Source organism: Bufo gargarizans, chromosome 1 (assembly GCF_014858855.1).
Source record: "Bufo gargarizans isolate SCDJY-AF-19 chromosome 1, ASM1485885v1, whole genome shotgun sequence".
Classification (NCBI taxonomy): domain Eukaryota; kingdom Metazoa; phylum Chordata; class Amphibia; order Anura; family Bufonidae; genus Bufo; species Bufo gargarizans.
This window is the reverse complement of record NC_058080.1, coordinates 107999621-108015280: the sequence shown is the minus strand read 5'-3', so window position 1 is coordinate 108015280 and position 15660 is coordinate 107999621. Positions and strand designations below refer to the sequence as shown.

Below are 15660 nucleotides of genomic sequence, written 5' to 3'. Positions count from 1 at the left end.
TCACACATAGGAAACATGCAATGCACACACCAAGACATTTATGCCTAACCCTATTAAGGGAAGCACACTTAAAGGGGTTGTCTCACTTCAGCAATTGACATTTATCATGTAGAGAAAGTTAATACAAGGCACTTACTAATGTATTGTGATTATCCATATTGACTCTTTTTCCATCACATTATACACAGTACGTATCCATGGTTTTGACAACTGTGCTATGTATAGGTAAAGGTGTTGGCCTATGCACACTTCCAGCCTTTCCCTATAGTGTGTAAGCACGGCCACCGCTGCTGGATTACACAGTGGTAATAACCACGGATACGTGCTGTGTATAATGTTATCGAAAGGAGGCAATATGGAGTATCACAATACATTAGTTAGTGTCTTGTATTGACTGCATGATAAATGCCATTTATTGAAGTGAGACAAACCCTTTAACCCCTATAAGAATAAATGCCTGGCATAAAATTTACCAAATCTTAACCTCCTCAGATTGTACATAATCTACATTATAATTAAAAGGGTTGTCCTACCATAAGGACTTATTGCCAATCTACAGGATAGGTGATAAATATCAGATTGCTGGGGGTCTGACTGCTGGAACACCCACTGATCATGAAAAAAGGGGTCCTGAGATATTCAATTACATTACCGCCAATCTATGTACACAAGGGTCTTAAGACCACATTCCCTTGATCATGGGGGTCCCAGCAGTCAGACCCCCATCAATCAGACACTTATCACCTGTCGTGTCATAGGTGTTGGACCTTTTCACATTCCCTATCCTTAAAGGTTTTCTTTAGGTGTAAAAAAAAAAATATATATAAAAAATCTGGCCCAAAATACAGTTAGGTCACTGGTGGACACTGATGCAAATTTAGTTTTTTTTTACCTGTTTACTAAAATATATTCAAGTTATAGTTATATAATGGACATGGACATAAAGTCCAGACTTTTAGAGTTTATTTGAGAGTATCCACATTAAAAATGGATGAAGGGTTTAGGAGTTTCAGCTCCTTTACACGTGGCACCCTGTTTTTAAAGGGACCAAAAGTAATTGCACAATTGATTCAAAGGCTGTTTCATGGGCAGGTGTGGACAATTCCTCCATTATTTCATTCTGAATTAAGCACATAAAAGGTCTGGAGTTGATTTGAGGTGTGGTTCTTGCATTTTGAAGATTTTGCTGAGAAGTAAACATGCGGTCAAAAGAGCTCTCCATGCAGGTGAAACAAGCCATCCTTCATCTGCAAAAACAGAAAAAAAAACATCCGAGAAATTGGTACACTATTAGGAGTGGCAAAATCTACAGTTTGGTACATCCTGAGAAAGAAAGAAAGCACTAGTGACCTCAACAATGCAAAAAGATCTAGACGCCCACGGAAGACAACAGTGGTGGATGATCGCAGAAAAATTACCATGGTGAAGAGAAACCCCTTCACAACAGCCAACCAAGTGAACAACACTCTCCAGGATATAGGCGCTTCAATATCCAAATCTACCATAAAGAAAAGACTGCATGAAAGTAAATACAGAGGGTTCACTGCGGTGCAAGCCAGTCATAAGCCTCAAGAATAAGATTGGACTTTGCTAAAAAAAACATCTTAAAAAACCAGCACACTTCTGGAAGAACATTCTTTGAACAGATGACCAAGATCAACCTCTACCAGAGTGATGGAAAGAAAAAAGTATGGTGAAGGCATGGTACAGCTCATGATCCAAAGCATACCACATCATCTGTAAAACACGACGGAGGCAGTGTGATGGCTTGTGCCGGATGTGACACAGGACTGAAGCAGCCGGATGAGTTCTGGGGGTTTTCAGAGACATAGGCCCCTTTCACACGGGCATCACGTTTTGGCTCCGGAGGCATCCCGGGTGCAATGCGGCAAACTCGGGCGAGTAGGTACCCAATTGCAGTCAGTTTTGACTGTGATTGCGTTCCGTTGTTCAGTTTTTATCACGCGGGTGCAATGCGTTTTGCATGCGCGTGATAAAAAACTGAATGTGGTACCCAGACCCGAAATTCTTCAGGTTTGGGTTCAAGGTTGTGTAGATTGTATTATTTTCCCTTATAACATGGTTATAAGGGAAAATAATAGCATTCTGAATACAGAATGCATAGTACAATAGGGCTGGAGGGGTTAAAAAAAACTCACCCTAATCCACTTGTTCGCGCAGCCAGCATCTCTTCTGTCTTCTTCTTTGAGGAATAGGACCCTTGATGACATCACTGCGCTCATCACATGGTCCATCACATGATCCATCACCATGGTGATGGATCATGTGACGGACCATGTGATGAGGGCATTGATGTCATCAAGGGTCCTATTCCTCAAAGAAGAAGACAGAAGAGATGCTGGCTGCGCGAACAAGTGGATTAGGGTGAGTTTTTTTTAACCCCTCCAGCCCTATTGTACTATGCAAGGGAAAATAATAATGATCGGGTCCCCATCCTGATTGTCTCCTAGCAACCGCGCAATCGCACCGCATCCACACTTGCTTGCGCATGCTTGCGATTTTCCTGCAGCCCCATTCACTTCTATGGAGCCTGCGTTGCGTGGAAAACGCACAAAGAGGAGCATGCTGCGATTTTCACGCAACACACATGTGATGCGTGAAAATCACCGCTCATGTGCACAGCCCCATAGAAATTAATGGGTCCGGATTCAGTGCGGGTGCAATGCGTTCACCTCACGCATCGCACCCGCGCGGAAATAAATCTCGCCCGTATGAACTGTGTGCTCAAATCCAGCCAAACTGATTGGTCAGTGTTTTAGAATACAGATGGACAATGACCCAAAACATTCAGCCTAAGCAACCCAGAAGTTTATTAAAGCAAAGAAGTGGAATATTCTTGAATGGCCAAGTCAGTCACCTGATCTGAACCCAATAGAGCATTTCACTTGTTAAAGACTAAACTTCACACAGAAAGGCTCACAAACAAACAGCAACTGAAAACCGCTGCAGTAAAGGCCTGGCAGAGCATTAAAAAGGAGGAAACACAGCGTCTGGTGATGTCCATGAGTTCAGGCAGTCATTGCCAACAAAGGGGTTTCAACCAAGTATTAGAAATTAACATTTTATTGACAATTATTTAATCTGTCCAATTAATTTTGAGCCCCTGAAATGAAGGGATTGAGTTTAAAAAATGCTTTAGTTCCTCACATTTGTATGCAATCATTTTGTTCAACCCACTGAATTAAAACTGAAAGTCTGAACTTCAACTGCATCTGATTTGTTTTGTTCAAAATCCATTGTGGTAATGTACAGAACAAAAATTAGAAAAATGTTGTCTCTGTCTAAATACATATGGACCTAACTGTATGTGTCAAACTAAAAAAGAAATACTCGCCTGTTAAAGGGCCTGTGTCCACTTTTCTAGTTATCCTCTATCCACAGGCTCAGGAATAACTAAATGATCCGTGGGGGTCTAAACACTGGAGCCCCCACTGATCCCCCTTCTTGACTGAATGGCAGGTCGAGCATATGCCCTGCCTCTCTATACATTCTCTATGGGGTCACTGGAGATGGGGGAGTACAGCGCTGGCTATTTACAGTGGTCCCAAAGAGATTAAATGGAGAAGCAGGGCATATGTGTGGCCTGCCACACCATCAAAAAGGGGGAACAGGACCTGTTCCTGGGATCACTGGGGGTCGCCGAATCGGCCCCACTAATCATATAGTTATGCCCTATGGTGTGGAGAGGATAACTTGAAAACCTGGACAACCCCTTTAAATCCTCCACCATTCCACCACCAGTATTTCTTTACATGGCAGCAATGATGCCTGTAAATACGGAATATCATCACTGCCACCATGTAAACCATACGTGTCAATACTGGAGAATGTGACGCACTGTGCAGAATTTTTCAGTCATAAGTCCAACCCCCTTTGCAGGTCATTCTCCTTATGGGGGTGCTAGAGGAGAAACGTGAGCAAAGGGCACAAACGGAGGGTCATAACTGAAGCAGAGACATTAGGGTCACCTGAGGCAGGGTAATAGTGGGGATCCTGGAGCAGGGGTAACTGGAGAAGAGGCAATATTAGCGGTGCATTTAGAGTGGGGGCATCTGGAGGTGGGGCATTTATGGGAGTGCACCTAAAGCAGAGGCATTAGGATCGCCTGAGGCAGGGTAATAGTGGGGATCCTGGAGCAGGGGTATTAGGGGGGCAACTGGAGAAGAGGTAATATTATGGATGCATTTAGAGTGGGAGGCATTGGGAGGCATCTGGAGCTGTGGCACTAATGGGGGTGCACCTAAAGCAGAGGCATTGGGGGGACCTAGGGCAGAGTACCCCCAATGCCACCTGAACTCTGCAGAGAGCAGCACACATACACAGATCTGAGTCTACTATAAATAAATCCCCTATTTCCCCCTTACAGTGTCCTACAGCTCACTACCGTCACACACCTGAGAAAACAGCCCAGCACCACAGAGGAGTCCTTCTCTCCAGCAACCACAGTTTTCTGACAGCAGGGAGGGCAGGAGGATGACCAGACATGTTCTCTCCTCCTTTACTGCCAGCAGCCCGGGAAGCTTAGAAGATACTGCGTGGCCTCCTGTACAATTTACACCAGTAGGAGGCTGCATCACTGTGCAATACTGCCACCTAGTGGCTACAATAACTATTTGTCCTGAGAAACAAGAGAAATAATCACTCCTCCGTCTTATCCCCGGGCGCAGGAAACTGGGGGCCCACCGAGGAGACCCCCGCCTCCCCGGTGGGCCAGTCTGAGCCTGGCTATTAGGATGAAATAGAAGGTTTTTGTGTACTGGACTGTCCATACATTGATATATCTCACAGAATGAGTCTTCTATTATGGTATTGTAACATTGCCATGATTTCACATTAGAGTAGTCACGTTTGAGTGTTAATGAAGGCTTTGTACTTGAGCTTGCTGATGTAACCATCTACAGACAGAGTGATAGGAGGTACTACAGGCTGAAGCTTACATAATGAAAAGCTACATAATTAAATCATTTTTGAATGTTGGTTTGTAGTTTCTTCTCATGTACTGCCAACATTTTTTTCTTATTTAAATTGCCATAAATTTACATCATGAACAGATTTGTGGCGTCTATAGTATACCAGATTTACTGACATAAAAGTGTTTCCTACATTTGATGCAGACAAAAGGAAAATAAGGAACCCCAGATACTATGAACAGCAATCCTTGTGTGATTACCAAGTGGGTGATTGGCCTTTTCTCATAGGATCACAGATAGAAATGTACACTTGTAAAGTGATGTTTCCGACCCTTGACAACAATATTAAAGTGTAATTAAGTGCTGTGGCTTAAACTGGACTCAAGTTTAATCAACCAAAGATGAACCAACAGTTTTATATTCATCTATCACATACACAGCAATACTTCTACAATGGGAATCATTCCCTTTATCAGCAAATCAATCCAAAAATAAAACAAGGGAAAGGTGGGGAAGTTAAACTTCACAAATTATGCAGTTTGTGACATGAAACCAGGTGTTGCTCATACGGTCAAAGAAATTATATAGGAAAGATTCTACTTTTCCTTTTCCTTTTTTTATCTACTCCCGGTTTTAGCTTTGTTGCAGAAGAAGTGGAACAGCACTCATTTTTTTATTCAAAACAATTACTTTATTGCCATAAACACAATATGGGAAGATGTGACACATTTAGGCTAAACTGGCTTTTTCAAACAAACATGCTGTTCTACTTTTATTGTCAAATTCAGAAAAATTCTGATCATTCAAAACATATTTAAAATGAGGTAAAAATTGATTTTTTGAGCAGTTTAATTCTATGGCCCAAAAAGTAAAAAGTGATGACCCATGTTACAACCAATAAGTAGTCCATAGGTTATTCAGTTTAGTGCACTAAATATTTTAATACTCTAAAACTGACCATAGATATGAGAATGGCCATCAGACACAAGTCATCCCACTGTACCTTTGGTGGGTACCATGAATAGACAAAAAATGCCAGGTGGTGTAGTAAGAAAAATCAATCTTGATAACATGCAATGGGCTGGTGGTGCTATAAAAGTCAGGTTACTGACCAAAACAATCCTATTTTGATAGGTTGTCTAAATCATGGCTGACAAGCAGCACATATAAAATTAGGGGTGACAATCTGGAAAACAGTTGATTGGTAATTTAACCAAATTTGTCCCATGTCTACAGTCAACTTTAGAAAAACAGGAAAAGCAACAACGTTGTGCTAATTCACTTCTAGTTTAGCGTAATCGATAAAAGGTTTAGGAAAAGGATCAAAAACATCAATTTAAACGGTATGATTAAACTGCAACACATCAATGAAAGGTCAACCGGGAAAGAGGAAAAGAAAGCTCTACTGTATACATTAGTAAATTTATCCCATTCCATTGTTATTATTTTATATCACTAAGCGGCTCATATGTGACCCATTTTCATTTCCTCAAGACTAGTTGAGAGGGGACATCAGTCCTGACATACAGCATGTCTCGCACCACTTCAAACGCGGTCTGAAATCCCATTTATAATAGCAGACTGTGATCTCATTCAATGCGCCAACTGTTGAGGAGAAAGACAGAATCTGCACATATGTTTTCTGTCCTATGCTGTGGCTGAATGTAGGTGATAGTAGGGATGTAGTCACATGCCTTCTCCACACTATACCCCCCTGTATACTGTCATCCACACTACGCATATAGAACGCGAAGCAAATGTATGATATGTAGTCAACTGTACTGAAAACTGATGTCATTTACATCCAGTTTATGAAACATATTTGCAGCTTCCACGACAGGCCACTCGCTTTGGAGACTAGTTTTTCAGAACTGACCAAACAAGCATGCTATGTTTGACCTGTACAGCCAGAAGTAATGCAAGGGGATGGGAAAGTTAGACGAAAAGTTCCCCCTCCTCCCACTTCCAAAAAGCAGCCTCCAAACAAAGACGGCTTAATCTCACCAAAACGTGGCTAACTGAAGCATGGGAACTTGATAAAGAACAGGGCTGCCCTGTCAATGACGGTACATACATGTAAATAAACCAAAATGAGGAACACATTCTCTTGCATGAAAGGAATTACGTAGAGCAGCTGAGCAGGGAAGAAAAATATGCGGTCGAGAATATGTGTAACTGTATTTGCCTGTAACAACATTTTGTTAAGAGAATAAGTCCTACTCATTTTTCATTATTATATTGTCATGAATTTACATTAAATAATAAGATTTATTACATCAGCTGTAAAAGTTTGAAAACATTAGGAAACAACAGTTTATGTATGTTCGGGATGTGTTTACACAGGGATATATTATGGGATAAGCTCAGGACGGGAGTCCTCCTTTAAACATGGTCATTTGGAAATGAAATATAAATATTCACGGAATTAGGCTTCATATAAATATTTAGCAGTTTGTTGAAATAATTAGACAACAAAGTGATGAATAAAATTCATTATGTAATAACTTCTATAAAGGGAGCAGTCATAAATGTTTTATTATGTTGGCCTGTTGTCATAGGAAAACTCAACAGAAAAACAAAGTTCTGCAAGGATAATTTTTTTTTAAAATCTGTAAGTTATTAGAGTATGCTATCAGAATTGTGTGCCTAACATAAATTTTAAAGGGATTCTGTCATGAGATTTTAGCCCTATAAGCTAAACATATGCCCATGTCCGTACATATAACATAAATCCTAAACTGGCCTTATTAAACTTGCTTGTGGCTCTATTAGCCCAAAAAATCGCATACCTAAGGTGCCCAAGGGGACGTCAGTTAATACAGGGTGCCCGGCTGTCTGGTGCCCAGCGCCTCCTTCCCAGTCTTAATCGCCGCCCTCCCTCTCTACAGTGACGCCTTCCTCACCTCAGCGCCACCTCCGCCAGAACCGGCCGGCCCTCTGCTAGATCCAGTGCCTGCGCACTATGCTTAGCCTGATGCGCCGCGGACTACTGGCAGACATATGTCCATGTCCGTACTAATAACATGAATCCTAAACTGGCCTTATTAAACCTGCTTGTGGCTCTATTAGCCCAAAAAACTGGTTTTTATAACCAGTGAATCGCCTACCTAAGGTGCCCAAGGGGACGTCAGTTAATACAGGGTGCCCGGCCGTCTGGTGCCCAGCGCCTCCTTGGAATGGAATTCATGAGCAGATGTAGCAATGAGCAGCAGCACTTGTATACCACAGCCCCACATTACCACAGTCTGTTCTGTCCGTCCTCTCTGTACTTCATGCCTCCTCATGGACTCCATTCCTATAGAGATTCAGCTAAAGATTATATTAAACTGTATTCTGAATCATAATCCCTGAAAAATAAAGCAGAGAGGAGGATGAGGCAGCTCTTTGGCTCAGTGTTGTGAAGTAACTTGTCCTGCTGTGTGATTAGGACAGGTTTTGTGTGTACTAATAGGACGGCAGCCATTTTATTTCCCCTGATGATTGGTCCCCAGAAAAAAAACAAGCAATTCTAACTAATGGAATGTATTGGAAAATATTTATAATAGAGTAATATTTGCATATTTTCATTGCCTTAATTCCTTGAGAACCCCTTTAAATCTTCATTTTTTCTTATCTTGGATGACATTTTGGGGCTTTGGAACCAATTACTCAACTTACAATGGTTTCAAAATACAATGCTCGTCCTGAAACCAATTAATATTGCAACTTGGGGGACCATTGTATATATATATATATATTGTGGGAGATTAGCTAGAGGGGATCACCTTTTTCTGGAACAGACAGTCCGTATGCAGGCAGTTTCCTTGAACTCTGGCTAGTTGCCAGGTTTATTTAGCCAAAAAGGTTTGTACAGCAGGAAACAAACAAAACAGAAAGTAAATCCTTGCCGTCCGGCGCTAAGCTATACAGTCGTGTCCTGACTATACTGTGCAGGGCTGCTCCCCGACACCCCCAACACAAATGGTAAAGCAAACCTTTTGTTTTTCTCGCATCCAAACATACAGGTCCTTCAAAAAAAATTAGCATATTGTGATAAAGTTCATTATTTTCTGTAATGTACTGATAAACATTAGACTTTCATATATTTTAGATTCATTACACACAACTGAAGTAGTTCAAGCCTTTTATTGTTTTAATATTGATGATTTTGGCATACAGCTCATGAAAACCCAAAATTCCTATCTAAAAAAATTCGCATATTTCATCCGACCAATAAAAGAAAAGTGTTTTTAATACAAAAAAAGTCAACCTTCAAATAATTATGTTCAGTTCTGCACTCAATACTTGGTGGGGAATCCTTTTGCAGAAATGACTGCTTCAATGCGGCGTGGCATGGAGGCAATCAGCCTGTGGCACTGCTGAGGTGTTATGGAGGCCCAGGATGCTTCGATAGCGGCCTTAAGCTCATCCAGAGTGTTGGGTCTTGCGTCTCTCAACTTTCTCTTCCCAATATCTCTCACAGATTCTCTATGGGGTTCAGGTCAGGAGAGTTGGCAGGCCAATTGAGCACAGTAATACCATGGTCAGTAAACCATTTACCAGTGGTTTTGGCACTGTGAGCAGGTGCCAGGTCGTGCTGAAAAATGAAATCTTCATCTCCATAAAGCTTTTCAGCAGATGGAAGCATGAAGTGCTCCAAAATCTCCTGATAGCTAGCTGCATTGACCCTGCCCTTGATAAAACACAGTGGACCAACACCAGCAGCTGACATGGCACCCCAGACCATCACTGACTGTGGGTACTTGACACTGGACTTCAGGCATTTTGGCATTTCCCTCTCCCCAGTCTTCCTCCAGACTCTGGCACCTTGATTTCTGAATGACATGCAACAGTCCAGTGCTGCTTCTCTGTAGCCCAGGTCAGGCGCTTCTGCCGCTGTTTCTGGTTCAAAAGTGGCTTGACCTGGGGAATGCGGCACCTGTAGCCCATTTCCTGCACACGCCTGTACACGGTGGCTCTGGATGTTTCTACTTCAGACTCAGTCCACTGCTTCCGCAGGTCCCCCAAGGTCTGAAATCGGTCCTTCTCCACAATCTTCCTCAGGGTCCGGTCACCTCTTCTCGTTGTGCAGCGTTTTCTGCCACACTTTTTCCTTCCCACAGACTTCCCACTGAGGTGCCTTGATACAGCACTCTGGGAACAGCCTATTCGTTCAGAAATTTCTTTCTGTGTCTTACCCTCTTGCTTGAGGGTGTCAATGATGGCCTTCTGGACAGCAGTCAGGTCGGCAGTCTTACCCATGATTGCGGTTTTGAGTAATGAACCAGGCTGGGAGTTTTTAAAAGCCTCAGGAATCTTTTGCAGGTGTTTAGAGTTAATTAGTTGATTCAGATGATTAGGTTAATAGCTCGTTTAGAGAACCTTTTCATGAGATGCTAATTTTTTTAGATGGGAATTTGGGGTTTTCTTGAGCTGGTTGCCAAAATCATCAATATTAAAACAATAAAAGGCTTGAACTACTTCAGTTGGTGTGTAATGAATCTAAAATATATGAAAGTCTAATGTTTATTAGTACATTACAGAAAATAATGAACTTTATCACAATATGCTAATTTTTTAGAAGGACCTGTAGCTCTCTCTTAAGCAACACAGGTTGCGGTCCTGAGACTCAGCACATGAGAGACCTATTGTGCTCTCTTCCTGTTTATTTAAAGTCCACCTGGAGGTGAACTCCAGTGGACCGCAATCTCTGGACAGGAACCAAGTCTGCCACCGAGGCTGGAAAAACCCAGGCCGGATTCCGGTTCAGTCCCTGACAACAGAGCGCATGCGAGGTGAAACATACCTATCATCCATCACCTCGCCTCGCATACCGTCACAATATATATATATATATATATATATATGTATATATACATACACACTGACATATATACACTAGACCCAGCACAGCCATAACACTGACAATAGTCACTGGAACAAGGCTAATTTCCTCTATAACTAAGGTTGCTAGAGCAAATCTAAACTTTAGTGTGATATCACATCATGAAAAAGTAAATTAAAAATGTATTGCCATTGTCTACTTAACTCATTAAAGGCTATGGACTTCTTCGGGGCAATTTTTTAATGATTGCATTTTACTCATTTTGGGTTAAAATTATTTTTTTCAATTGGTCTTTACTAAAAATTGTTAGCCGTGTTTGAGAAACAGGGGTTAAAAATCATAGTATCACTTCTCAGTTCCATCAGCTAACGGCTCATGTGAAGCCTTAACTTTGACTTAATAACACTTATTATAGCTAAACTCTTATAAAACAGATAAGAATATGGCTTAAATTAGTGCTTATGAGGTCAGGATATCAGAGATTAGGTTTTTACATGAACCATCATCAGCTAATGAGACTGAGAGGTAATACTCTGCAAACATCCTAATTTTTAACCCTTGTATCTCAAAAACAGTCAAAAATTGTTAATAAAAAACAATGGAATTTTTTTTTTCTTTTGCCCAAAATGAGTAAATGCAATCATAAATGGTGTCCATAGCCTTTAAGAACCAAGATGATTCCTACATCTGCATAATGTAAAAAAAAAAAACATTTCCCCCAATGGTCTTTTACAACCGTTGGGGGACAGACCATAAAATTTGAAGTAAAAAAACAAACAAAACATAACTATAAAAAATTCACATTAAATGGCCCACTTTAAAGGACTACTGCAAAATTAATAGAATATGATAATAAAAAAATAATAAACAGTCTATTTTAAGTTAACATTATATAATTACCTGAAAAACTCACTAGAATGATCAAACCTGAATTGCAGATGCAAGTGTCATGACCCCTCACTATTTGCATGCGCAAGTATTATATGTTGTCTGTATTACTTACCTGGTATTAGATGCGAATGGTGCAGTCTGAAGTCCTCAGGAAGGTGAAGCAACATCTTGATTGGATGATGGATCAACGGTCAGTCTCGTGGACAGGTCAGTTGCTGCACATAAGTGGCAGTGAAGAATCCCCCTCCCCATCCTTTTCCATTAATGTCAGGGTGTTAAGTATGAGGTAATAGTCACTCTCTGAGTGGACTAAGTGGTTATTTAATTAATTGGTATTGTGTAAAGTTGGTATTAGATTAATTGGCTTACTGTTATTGAATTTTGGGTAACTTTAAGACACCGTGGCTGCTTTTAGTCCATTAATAAAACACAATTAATAAGTTAAGAGTGGTTGTTTATTTACAAGTTGATTACAATTAAGGTAATAAAACATGGAGTATATGACACCATGTAGAAAACATTTTTTTTTTAACTATAAACCAATATTTACAAAAATTACATTTATAAAATTATGGCCATGAAATCAACACTGCATAAATCACACCCATAGCCCAACATCTAAAAAAGTTATATCCATGAAACTAATGCAGTGTTCCACTGCAAAAAGGGGCTTTATGTGCATTTCTCAGTAGTATGCTGCTAAAAGGTCAAAATGGAATTTACTGTGTATCATATATTTGTTGCATAAGAAGCAGTTAACGGTTAAGAGACCTTAGGAACCAGTTGCTACGTGGGGCTGTTTACACTCTCCCCATAGGAAGTAGTTAGAGCAGAGCAGTCAGTGTACAGGGAGTGCAGAATTATTAGGCAAATGAGTATTTTGACCACATCATCCTCTTTATGCATGTTGTCTTACTCCAAGCTGTATAGGCTCGAAAGCCTACTACCAATTAAGCATATTAGGTGATGTGCATCTCTGTAATGAGAAGGGGTGTGGTCTAATGACATCAACACCCTATATCAGGTGTGCATAATTATTAGGCAACTTCCTTTCCTTTGGCAAAATGGGTCAAAAGAAGGACTTGACAGGCTCAGAAAAGTCAAAAATAGTGAGATATCTTGCAGAGGGATGCAGCACTCTTAAAATTGCAAAGCTTCTGAAGCGTGATCATCGAACAATCAAGCGTTTCATTCAAAATAGTCAACAGGGTCGCAAGAAGCGTGTGGAAAAACCAAGGCGCAAAATAACTGCCCATGAACTGAGAAAAGTCAAGCGTGCAGCTGCCAAGATGCCACTTGCCACCAGTTTGGCCATATTTCAGAGCTGCAACATCACTGGAGTGCCCAAAAGCACAAGGTGTGCAATACTCAGAGACATGGCCAAGGTAAGAAAGGCTGAAAGACGACCACCACTGAACAAGACACACAAGCTGAAACGTCAAGACTGGGCCAAGAAATATCTCAAGACTGATTTTTCTAAGGTTTTATGGACTGATGAAATGAGAGTGAGTCTTGATGGGCCAGATGGATGGGCCCGTGGCTGGATTGGTAAAGGGCAGAGAGCTCCAGTCCGACTCAGACGCTAGCAAGGTGGAGGTGGAGTACTGGTTTGGGCTGGTTTCATCAAAGATGAGCTTGTGGGGCCTTTTCGGGTTGAGGATGGAGTCAAGCTCAACTCCCAGTCCTACTGCCAGTTTCTGAGAGACACCTTCTTCAAGCAGTGGTACAGGAAGAAGTCTGCATCCTTCAAGAAAAACATGATTTTCATGCAGGACAATGCTCCATCACACACGTCCAAGTACTTCACAGCGTGGCTGGCAAGAAAGGGTATAAAAGAAGAATCTAATGACATGGCCTCCTTGTTCACCTGATCTGAACCCCATTGAGAACCTGTGGTCCATCATCAAATGTGAGATTTACAAGGAGGGAAAACAGTACACCTCTCTGAACAGTGTCTGGGAGGCTGTGGTTGCTGCTGCACGCAATGTTGATGGTGAACAGATCAAAACACTGACAGAATCCATGGATGGCAGGCTTTTGAGTGTCCTTGCAAAGAAAGGTGGCTATATTGGTCACTGATTTGTTTTTGTTTTGTTTTTGAATGTCAGAAATGTATATTTGTGAATGTTGAGATGTTATATTGGTTTCACTGGTAAAAATAAATAATTGAAATGGGTATATATTTGTTTTTTTGTTAAGTTGCCTAATAATTATGCGCAGTAATAGTCACCTGCACACACAGATATCCCCCTAAAATAGCTAAAACTAAAAACAAACTAAAAACTACTTCCAAAAATATTCAGCTTTGATATTAATGAGTTTTTTGGGTTCATTGAGAACATGGTTGTTGTTCAATAATAAAATTAATCCTCAAAAATACAACTTGCCTAATAATTCTGCACTCCCTGTAGAGACAGTAAATGTATAGACAGAAAAGTGTTCTGAGACTGCAAAACACAGACATGAAGAAAGCTAGTCATCAAAAAAACTTAAAACAAACTACAGTGGAGAAAGAGACAAAGAAAGAATTGAAAAGCATTCCAGTGTTCAGAGGAGATGCATGTAGGAGCTCTGTGGAGATAAACTGCTTAGGGAGAAGCCTATAGGCTCAGCAGCCAAACCTGTTTATTTAAGTCTTCTTGTGCCTGGAAAGACTACAATAGCAGAATCCGAATATGCCCACTAGGCTATATCCTGCCGAGGAAAACAGCCCTGTGGTTGCATAGAGAAAGAGAAGTGTTGCACTACTACTTATTTATGCTTATACCTATATCAGCTAGAAAAATGCAGTGTGAGGAAAATTGCTTTTAAAATGACATATTGACTTATGAACTATCACTGTAGCTGTGTAACCTGTAAGATCTAGGGAAATTGCACTTGTGCCAGTCCATGCATACTGAGAACTGAGACTAATGTTCCTGAACTTGATTTTTCAGAAAGAACCATTCTGTTGTTAACTTGGCCTCATTATTTCCTGCACCGCTACACTCCTCTGACATCTTCAGCTGCCAAGTGTACTTTAACTCTGCCCTACAACATTTCTTGGGCTTGTACCCTGGTTATGTCTAGTGTTATTGAACTCCCCTTCAAAGAGGTCTAGAGTCCTAAATTAACTAAGACCACTTCACACAGACTTTGTAGCCTTACAGAAAACTCATTTCAAACTGAGTAAATTTTCGACTCTATCTCAATATTTTTATCAATGATTTAGTTCTTGTTACCCATTATCTTAGATTAGAGGTGTTTCTATTGCTTTTAAAATATGTGTTCTTTTTTTCCTTCCTCCAGTCTAAAAAATCCAAAGGGTAGGTTTTTATTTTTTAAAGTTACTACTGCTAACACCACAGTAACTATTGCTGGACCTTATGCTCCAAAGGTCCACCAAATCCCATGGATTGCTGATACTTTACAGTGACTCCATGCCTTTAAAGACGGCATTTGCATTATTGTAGGTGATCACCATGTGGTCATAGAACATCTCCTTGATTCTTCCTCTGTCACTGCCCATGTTGTATAGGAAAATTAGGGCCCTTGGGCAGGCTGGGACGGGGGGCAGGGAGGCAATTTCCCCCCAGGCTGCCCTAAAGCACTGTAAAAACGGCCGCTGCGCCTGCCCGCTGTCTGAGTCTGAGCACCGCTTATCTAGTTTTGTAACACACATCCCACTACACTGTGTACATCCTCTATAGCTGTGTGCACATATGCTATTCCACATAACCAATGAATTTTCCCCAGCCTGACTCCTCCCACACATGTGGTAACATGGTTGTGACATCACCAAAGGTCCTCTAGCAATCTAAGCTGTAACCCCTACTGCCTACTGGAAGTGCGCATGTACAGTAAAACCTCAGCGAGGACAGATGACAGGATTGGTGAGGTAATTGAGGCAATTTGTGTCATCACCAGTGCACGGGTCCTCGGCTGTCTGTGCAGGGCTGCGCACAGGCGTAAGGTACTCTGTGACGTCATGCTGTGCGCAGCCTTGCACAGCTGAAAGCAGATGCAGTCAGATCG

At 41.2% G+C, this 15660-nt stretch overlaps 1 protein-coding gene across 5 annotated transcripts in view; it reads left to right on the top strand.

The window, feature by feature from the left end:
- The window catches only part of SCRG1 (stimulator of chondrogenesis 1), a 249313-nt gene that overhangs the window by 62455 nt on the left and 171198 nt on the right, over positions 1-15660 (top strand). The window contains exons 4-5 of one of the 5 annotated variants that reach the window (XR_006390366.1): positions 11769-11853; positions 14935-14951. The exons of 3 other annotated variants lie outside the window; for them this stretch is intronic. The gene's annotated coding sequence lies outside the window, so the exon portion shown is untranslated. The remainder of the gene's footprint in view (positions 1-11768; positions 11854-14934; positions 14952-15660) is intronic. One more of the 5 variants, XR_006390368.1, reaches the window with a different exon arrangement.